Source organism: Oryzias latipes, chromosome 3 (assembly GCF_053564925.1).
Source record: "Oryzias latipes strain Hd-rR chromosome 3, Olatipes_Hd-rR_3.1".
Classification (NCBI taxonomy): Eukaryota; Metazoa; Chordata; class Actinopteri; order Beloniformes; family Adrianichthyidae; genus Oryzias; species Oryzias latipes.
Window position 1 is genome coordinate 35,061,630 of NC_136239.1, and position 9,201 is coordinate 35,070,830.

A 9,201-nucleotide genomic window follows, 5' to 3' on the forward strand; every position below is an offset into this window, starting at 1 on the left:
GAATTCAAGACCAAAAAAAAAAGGACCAAAGAAAACTTTTTCTTAGTTTCCTCTTTGGAGGAGTAAATGTTTGGTCTATAATAAATGTTATTTGTTGGCCTGTTATTTCTATTAATAGTAGCAACAACAAAAAAAAAACTGAAAACTGTAATCATTTATAATTTAGTGTAAGAAACGTCTTCAGCAAACACAAATTCTATTTGGTCAGTCAGAATAACATGAAAATAAATGTTTGAATGTAAAAAGATGCCACATTGGAAGTCAATATTTTCCCTAGGCAAAATCAGAAATACATTTTTCTCATCACCTACCAGCTAAAAGAAAAGTTAAACCATTAATCTGATTAGATTACAATATGTATTTAGAAATGTAAAGAAAATCTGAGATTTCATGTATGGACATTTAAGAGCAGCACATCCATTAGATCATATAGCCCACTATGAAAATACAGTTTTACATATAGTTTGTGTCAAACTAAGAACAAAAGTTTTTTTTAAAAGCACATATTTGAGCAATAATTACAAAGGTATGGCAGAAAAAACCCCTCCCAACCTTAAAATAGGATGCTTTCCACCCCATATTTGAAAGCAGTTCTCATCCATAAAACAGTTCTTTTTCCCCAACAAGCTGATCAGATGCATGCTTTGACTTTTCAAAGAAGTTTTAAATATGATAATTCGTAGAAGAACAGTGCTGACAAGACTCGTAATGGGTTTATTGAGTAGGAAAAAAATTAAAATCAATAACCACATAATCTGAAAAATTTAGAAATTTCCCTAAAATCAACAAAAATGACGCTCACAAGTCACAAACGTAGATTTGTGCCCACAAGAACAGCTGCTGCTGCACGAATGCCCCAGAGAGGAAGTGTCCGACTGTTTCCCTTCCCAAACACTTCTTTGCCTCAATCATTCAAAAAGACAGACTGATGTCATGGAGCTGACACATTTAAGCAGGCAGCTACTGATTTGAGTAGGTTTGCTGTGGAGATTAAAATATGAGCTAAACTGAGCTAGAAGAAAAAGTCCGCTATGGTTCTGGTTCTAGGCTTGTGGGGATAAAAATTGTCTGTGTTAAAAATTGTATTAAATATTTTCCTGGATAACAAGAGTCTTATTGCATATATAGTCTGCCATTTTAGAGACCTATTTCAAAAAGAGCTGTAGAATTGATTCAAATGTATATTTTCACGAATGCGACATCCATCCATTAAATCCAGAAACCAATTTTGCTTCCATCCATTTTTAATGTTTCGGCAGCAGAAAACTGTTTTGCTGTTGGTTTATAATAGTCAACAGTACATTTATTAATGCAAAGTTAAAATAGTTGCATTTATTTTAATTTGACTGTTGAGCCATATTGAAAGATGAATTTCTATTCATTGAATTGATAGTAAAGTTTATCCATCGACATTTGTTTATAACCAAACAAAACGTGAAAAATGAAGCGACGTTGAATCAATTCATGGAACATTGCAATGGAATCAAGTAAGAGTGATATGGCCTTGACAAAAATGCTAAAATGGAACAAAAACGATGTCATTATGCCAAGTTAAATCTTTAATAGACGAGTAAAAAAAACAGCATTAATATCATTCTGGTGAGAATCACAAATACATTTTAGACCTGCATCTTTCATGGCCGCCGTCAGCCGTGAATAGCCTCCTCAGCCCAGAGAAAGTATCCAACCACTGCTCAGCTGGAGCTGAATTCACTTTTAAGGTTTATGCCACAACCCCCCCCCATTCTGCTGAGCAGAAAAGGATCAATCCGTTTCAAATCTTAGCAGATGGCAAAGAGAAGAAAGGATATAGATGTAGGAGAGTAGGATAAAAATAATAAAAATAATAATAATAATAATAAGCCAATCCGTCTCTGCATTACATGCAGCTGAGTAGCTTTCAGAACTTTAAACTGTCTTTCAGCAGGACTTTTAGAAAATTCACCAACTCCATTTAAAAAAAATATGCAGACTGGAAAACACCACTGTGGTGTTTTTATGACGTGATGTGGACCACAGTTTGACACTTAAGCTGGAAGATGTTGCTGAAAAGAGGACCACAGTTTTGATAGATCTAATATTTTGTGTGCAATATTTTTTTTTCCAAAACAAAAAGCAAACTTCCATGAGACTAGATATGTTGTAGAAACTTGCATATTTGAAAAAGGCTGTACTTGGCCTAAAACAACTATTACGATCAGATAAGAGGACAGTCGAGCACAAAATATACCGACACCCTTAAAAGTAAACGTGTGATGCCTACAATAGAAGTCACATGACTTCTTCACAGCTGAAACAAAAAACTATGACACTAGGAAAACAAGCATCTACCGCTGCGGCTCGGCGGGGGTCTTGGTGTGGGGAGGGCCGGGCACTCTCCCTCTTTTTGCATTCCATCCTCCACCACCTCAGCAGAACATAAACACCCACCTGAGCACAGGTGTCAGCTCACCTTTGCACAGATTGAAATAAGTCACGTGTGTTGGTTTGTATGCATATGTGCGTGTGAACTGTAGTTGCTTTTAAGTACATGCTGACATGACTATGTGAAGATTTTTGGAGCCAACAGGTATGTTTGTAACACTCGAGTATGTGTGTGTGGACAGGCCCCGCCCCTTTTGACTGCCATTTACACCAACATTGATGATAATCCTTAAGCATCTTGTCGCCCTTACCCCCCGTCTCCAACACACCTCCCTTCTTTCCTCTTCTTCTTTTCCATCCGGTCCAAGGAAAAAAAGGATATGAATGCAATTAATATTAAAATAAATTAAATGTAGCTTAAGTTTCAAAAGAAGACTTGTTCAAATACACATCTAGTGTGTTAGAAGATCTAGAACCCCCTGTTGTAACAGTAAAATAGGTCCAACACAAGAGGGTTTCAGCTCCTGTCTGCTCAGCAGTTGGACAGTACAAACAGTAGCACAGTAGTCGTTACGAAACAGCCTTGTACTAAAAAAAAGTGGGGTGCAGGTGCAGCTTAGTTTCATTTTCCAATTCTCTTCAGATGCTGCTGGACCGTGGCAGTTTTCTGAATTTGCATCATGCTATGCCTACAATAACAATGCTGTTCTCAGCGTGCGCCTGCAGCTGTTGCAGATTTCCTGCATTGTGCATGCTCGGGGTAAAAGTCTCCCAGCTCTGATGAGATATTTATTCTACAGCTAGTGACACCGTGTCAGGCCGCCGAGGAGCAGACATCCTCAAATATAAATAAAGCTGAAGACGCCGATGCTGTGCTTTACGGCCTACCTTGCAGGATGCATCTCACGGCAGCTGTGAGGTCCTGATGCTCATGGGTGTTAGTACGCTTTTAAGCTGTGCAACAGATACACAAATCCTTCCACTGTTATTGCACTCGCTGATTAAAAAAAGACAGACAGGCGAGATGTGAAGGGCGGCGGGCTTGGGGGGCGGGGGGTGGGGGGGGTGAGCTAAACATGGCCATTGTGTCGAGGTCAGCAGGGCTCTGGACAGGCTTCAAATGTGCAATGAGATGGTCAGTGTACAGACAGAGAAGCCATCACTTCCTGCTGAGCGCATAAAGGCCCGTACACACCGGGACGAATATTCGCCAGGCGTTATTCGCCAGCGTTTTTCGTCACGTTTTTTGTGTTCACACCCAGGCGATTTTCGCTGACGATGAGTGGAGTGAACATGCAATTTCATTCCCTGACATTAGATGGCGCTTAATGTAAAACAGAAATACTCCTGTACACAAGGTGGCGCTGCGCAACTTTACGCTTCTTAAAGTCGCTTTTCACTCAGAAGAAGAGAGCAAGTATTTACGCGCTTGTCAGAATCAAACAAAGAAAACATGAATATTTCAAGCACCAGTTGCTCCAACTGGTGCTTGGTTCGGGGATATTTTAGAATGTCCGTCATTATTGCTTCGCGGCAGTGTAGACGCTACTTGGCGTCTATCTTCTTCGCTGGTATGTGTGCTCAGCAAGGCAGTTTTGTGTTTGAGCGCCCCCAAGTTGTGTTTTACTGTAACTTCAGAAGCTCCAGACACGTGAGCAAAAGCGCCGTTTTCATTGGTCGAGTAGATTTCGACGCGACGCGTCGAAAAAAAAAAAACGAACCCGAGGCGTTTTTTTTTTTTGACGCTTTAACGCCTGGCGTTTTTTCGCGTCGGTGTGCACACTCTCATTGGTGCCCTTTGTTTAGTCACGAGGCGTTAAACGTCGGCGAAAATCGCCGGCGAAATTCGTCCCGGTGTGAACAGGCCTTAAGCCTGGCTCTAAGCTCAACACGAGACGGTAACACAGCTCAATCTTCACGCAGCTTTAAGGCCCGTACACACCGGGACGAATATTCGCCAGGCGTTATTCGCCAGGCGTTATTCGCCACGTTTTTTGTGTTCACACCCAGGCGATTTTCGCTGACGATGAGTGGAGTGAACATGCAATTTCATTCCCTGACATTAGATGGCGCTTAATGTAAAACAGAAATACTCCTGTACACAAGGTGGCGCTGCGCAACTTTACGCTTCTTAAAGTCGCTTTTCACTCAGAAGAAGAGAGCAAGTATTTACACGCTTGTCAGAATCAAACAAAGAAAACATGAATATTTCAAGCACCAGTAGCTCCAACTGGTGCTTGGTTCGGGGATGTTTTAGAATGTCCGTCATTATTGCTTCGCGGCTGTGTAGACGCTACTTGGCGTCTATCTTCTTCGCTGGTATGTGTGCTCAGCAAGGCAGTTTTGTGTTTGAGCGCCCCCAAGTTGTGTTTTACTGTAACTTCAGAAGCTCCAGACACGTGAGCAAAAGCGCCGTTCTTATTGGTCGAGTAGATTTCGACGCGACGCGTCAAAAAAAAAAAACGAACCCGAGGCGTTTTTTTTTTTTTGACGCTTTAACGCCTGGCGTTTTTTCGCGTCGGTGTGCACACTCTCATTGGGGCCCTTTGTTTAGTCACGAGGCGTTAAACGTCGGCGAAAATCGCCGGCGAAATTCGTCCCGGTGTGAACAGGCCTTTACGGATCAACCAGACCGCTGTTCTCCCAACTCTACCAATAAACTTGACGCTAATTAGAGGACAGCTAAGAGGCAGCTATTCTTGTAAGATGGGCTCAAGTTGTCTTCAAAGCTGCACCTCCAGAAGGAATACTGCCACCCAATGCAGAGGAACGGCAAAAAACGTGCCCAGAAATTAAAGACCCACTCCAATGAAAACGAGGTTGTAAACATGTTCTTGTGGCATTTTTCTCATGAAGAAAATTAAGCTTAAAATGACATTTTTTCAGTATTTCTTTATTCAAACCGTGAATCAGGAGCAGACACAAAAACGCAGTTTGAAAAAAGATTTTAAGTGGGACGCAGAAGCTACGACGACAAGCCACAAGCTCCAGTCTGTCGCATCTACCTGCAGACAAATAGATCTGTGCACAGCTTTGAGCTGGCATCTGCCTCAAAACGGTACGGCTGGAGAGCTTCATTACTGCTCGCCATTTTTGTTGCACCGATAATTTTAGGGTGGGATTATGAGGGACCGTAAGCTAGCAGGAGGGCACGTAAACAGATGGATGATGGGAGGCTAACTCTGCGCAAACAGCTCAGAGGTGAGTTTATAAGGAACAACGGCTGCTCTGCAGAAACTATGGCCTAGAAAACAATACAAGATTTTTTTTATTTTGGCTAAAAACGGCATAATCAGTCTAAAATACAACTGGGAACGCTTTTACAAGAGCTTAAAAGATGATCGGAGTGGGACTTTAAGCCTGCTCAGACAATCAAGAGTTTAAAAAAAAAGTAACAAAATACTCTTGGTGTCGGAGCCAACAAGTCCATGAACGTACACAGGTTCAGACATTATTCACTAATAGTTTTCCACTGAAAAAAAAAGCCCCAGGATAAGATTGCAGATGATAAAGCAGGTTTAGAAGCTGAGCTTTTTGGACCCCTGTCCCCTCAACTGCATGGCAATAATGTGGAAACTGACATGGCGCCGTGTCTGTCCTGTCATGGCTTGCAAAGTATGTACGTTTCAGCACTTCAGATTGTTGCCTGGAAGCATTGAACACAAAAGCTGCAAATGCCTTTTTGGTGTTTTCATGAGGAACTGTGTGCAACTTTTGAATCACCTACTGACAATGAATTCCAAATGCAAAGCAAAGGTATCCACCTTTCATACACAGAGCCAATTCAAGGCACATTTATGTAAAACAATGTTTGAGTCAAACTGCTTTCCTGGTGATCTCTGCAGTCTGTATGTAGCAGTCGTGATAGCAAATATCAGATATATTATTCATTTTTATGAATAAACCTGCATAAATGACATAAAGTGACCATCTGTCATCATCAACATTCTGCACGTGTATGCCCCCAAAAACCAAACATATAAGAGCTCACATTTGTAATTATAATAGATTCAATTCAAGACACAATTAGTCTAAAGAGACGCAGAACAATGCAAATGTAGGGGTTGATCCCCGTTCCTCTGCAGAGCCTAAAGTGACAGATCCATTATCGGACAGGATCCTTCTTCCCGCTTTCCGGAACCGTTAACCGTTAACGCGCAGCTCATGCAAACCCACATGACGTGCGCCTCCGTTTACCGTTCCAATGTCACATTCGCCAAAAACCTCCACCGTCCGACCCAACCCCCTTCCTCCAGAACCGTCCGTCTGCTCCCAACACAATGCAGCACAGCTCTGACTCGAACGGGGATAGTTCCTGTGATGTGGGTCCGCGCGGACAGAACACGCGGGGAGGGGGGTGGGGGGTGGAAGGAAACGGTCGAGACAATGCAACACAGCATTGATGTGTCCGACGATGGAATCAGGGCTTTTTTTTAAAGGGGTGACTTGGTGATTTGGTGCACAGCCGGGAATTCGCTGCTGGCGTTGCGCCATGTAAAACAGGCACAAACTCATTGGTATTGTTTGCAGATGTCAAAGTCAGATATATTTCACTGATAAGCCCAAACTCTGTAGTGAAAGAGGCGGGGAAGGGGTTTCGACCCGGCAAACCTAAGCTAAATGCAAGACATTGTCCGATAATGGACACAGTGGTGTTAACTACTAGCAGCTAACGGTAAAGCTCAATAAGATTTAACGTTCGCTCTGTCCCGAAGCAATCGAATAGAACAAGACCTGTCATGGTTTCAGTGAAAAGGCAAACTGACGTGAACGTAAAGCCCCGAACCGTTATTCCAGAGTGCGCTCTGTCGGACATCTGGCCGCTAAAATGTTAACAGCAACAGCCGGAGACGCTCCGGCCACAACAACTCACCAAAGAAAGAGATACCGCCGCGGGTGTCGACCAGGTTTCGCTGCAAATTAGCGGTAAAAACCCATATTGAGGCGTTCTGAAGCGGGGGGGCGTCCGGGGTTTGCAGCGTCGATACCGAACGATCCCAAACGTGGCTCTGCGTTGACGGTTGTCTCCACTCTGACTGCATATGTGTGGATGTTTGCGTGTGTGGCGCTCGTCTGCGAGGCCTTCTGTTGGAAGGAAATGGTCTCCGATTTGTCAGCCCAATGCGCATGCGCGGAGGACTCGCGCGAGCCCTCGGGTTGAGCGGAGTACGAGCACAGCCGCGTGGCCAACAGGTGAGACTGTCCACAGGTGTTCTGCGGCCTGAGAGGTTTCAGCTTTAAATTTTCTTATTTTTTGATTTATTACATTTTAAACGCTGAATCTAATAAAAAAAAAAAAATCGAATTTTCTCAAATTATCTGTTTGATGTGGGATATCATATATTATATGCGGAAACCTAATTTTCTTGTCCCAAAAAATAAGCTGTAATAAAAAGTTTATAAAACGAACAGCTATAATTAATTATATCCCAATTAATTGTCATTACTAATATAGTACAGTGTGGCATTATGCAGATAAGATTTTTTTGTTCCAGTAAAACAATAATATCTAATATAATAATAATAAGGCCTAACTTTTACTGACAATTAAAAACATAAGTAAATCTAAGTAAAAATACAAAATTATACTACTTCAAAGATGGATAAAGTATCATTAGATTTTATAAAAGAAGCACTACCTCAAATCAATCTCTATTCAAGTAAACAATAAGAGGCATTCATACAAGAAATACTTGAGTTAAAAAGTAACTACATCTGCTATAATTAATAATTTATTTTGCAATAAACTTGTTCTGACAAGTTAATCATGGATGTAGAGTAAAAACTGAACTAATATACCAAAAATCTATCCAAATCTTATTTTATCATCTTTTTTTTCATTTCAGGTCAATGTGTAAACATTGTTCTAAATTGGTAAATTTAAGAACATTTTTACTAAACCACAATTTTTTCCCCAAAACATTTTTCCTCAGAAGTCAAAAGTAAAACCAAAAAAATCATCACAATCATTTAAAACGGGCATGTCCAAAGTCCGGCCTGCGGGCCACATGCGGCCCGCATTTAAATTTCCAGCAGCCCTCAGGCTCCTGTCATAAAATCAATATCTGGAAGCCCAGCACTCTCTAAAAAAATGTGTGTACGATTTCTTGATTGTGATTGTCTGAATTCTGCTGTAAGCCACTGTAAACCTGTGACAGTTTTGTTGCTGGACCCTTCTGTAACACTATAACTCATTTCTAAAATGTTGACTGTAAACCCAAAGGAGAAAAAAAAGTAAAGTTGACAGAAAGAGCCATCAGGACAAGCGGAAATTGGAGTATGTTTTAAGTGAGATACAAAAGTGGTTTGTACATAGATAAAAACGTATGTTTTTTCACATTATTTAAATTTGGATGTTTACAATGAGCATTTAATAGTAAATAATATGCAACATTTCACGTGAACCCAGATTTAATGTTGGCAAACTTTTTTCCCCCCACATTTTATTTTTTAATTTTCATTTTATTCCTATTCAACAAATGCGAAATTCACAGCAATGTTGATGTATTTCTTTTCTATGAATAAATGAAAAGTATCCGAATGCCCAAAAAGTTGTTAATTTCAAAGTTGTAGTTCATTTGCATTTGATATTATTTTAAAATTTCAGAGAATTCTGGCCCTTTGGTTGGCCCTCACATTTTCACCGCATCAAGTGTGGACCTCTGCAAACCGTTTGGACACCCCTGATTTGAAATAACAGTATTAATGGTGAGCCTTTTACAAACTTCACCTCAAAATACCTTCTTGAAAACACAACTAATGCTGCTTCTGCTAAAATGTTGAATTTTGGCATTACATATAACGTTTTTTGTTTTTTTTTACTTTAAAAAATATTTG

The 9,201-nt window shown here is 40.9% G+C and overlaps 1 protein-coding gene across 4 annotated transcripts in view; it reads right to left on the bottom strand.

Annotated features, from left to right (window-relative positions):
- The window catches only part of cskl (c-src tyrosine kinase-like), a 39,429-nt gene extending 31,958 nt beyond the window's left edge, over positions 1-7,471 (bottom strand). For 3 of the 4 annotated variants that reach the window (XM_078944650.1, XM_078944649.1, XM_011493818.4), the window contains exon 1: positions 7,238-7,471. The gene's annotated coding sequence lies outside the window, so the exon portion shown is untranslated. Of the gene's footprint in view, positions 1-6,561; positions 6,653-7,237 lie in introns of those variants that run through there. The other variant, XM_023953654.2, reaches the window with a different exon arrangement.
- Between the last annotated feature and the right edge of the window lie 1,730 nt (positions 7,472-9,201).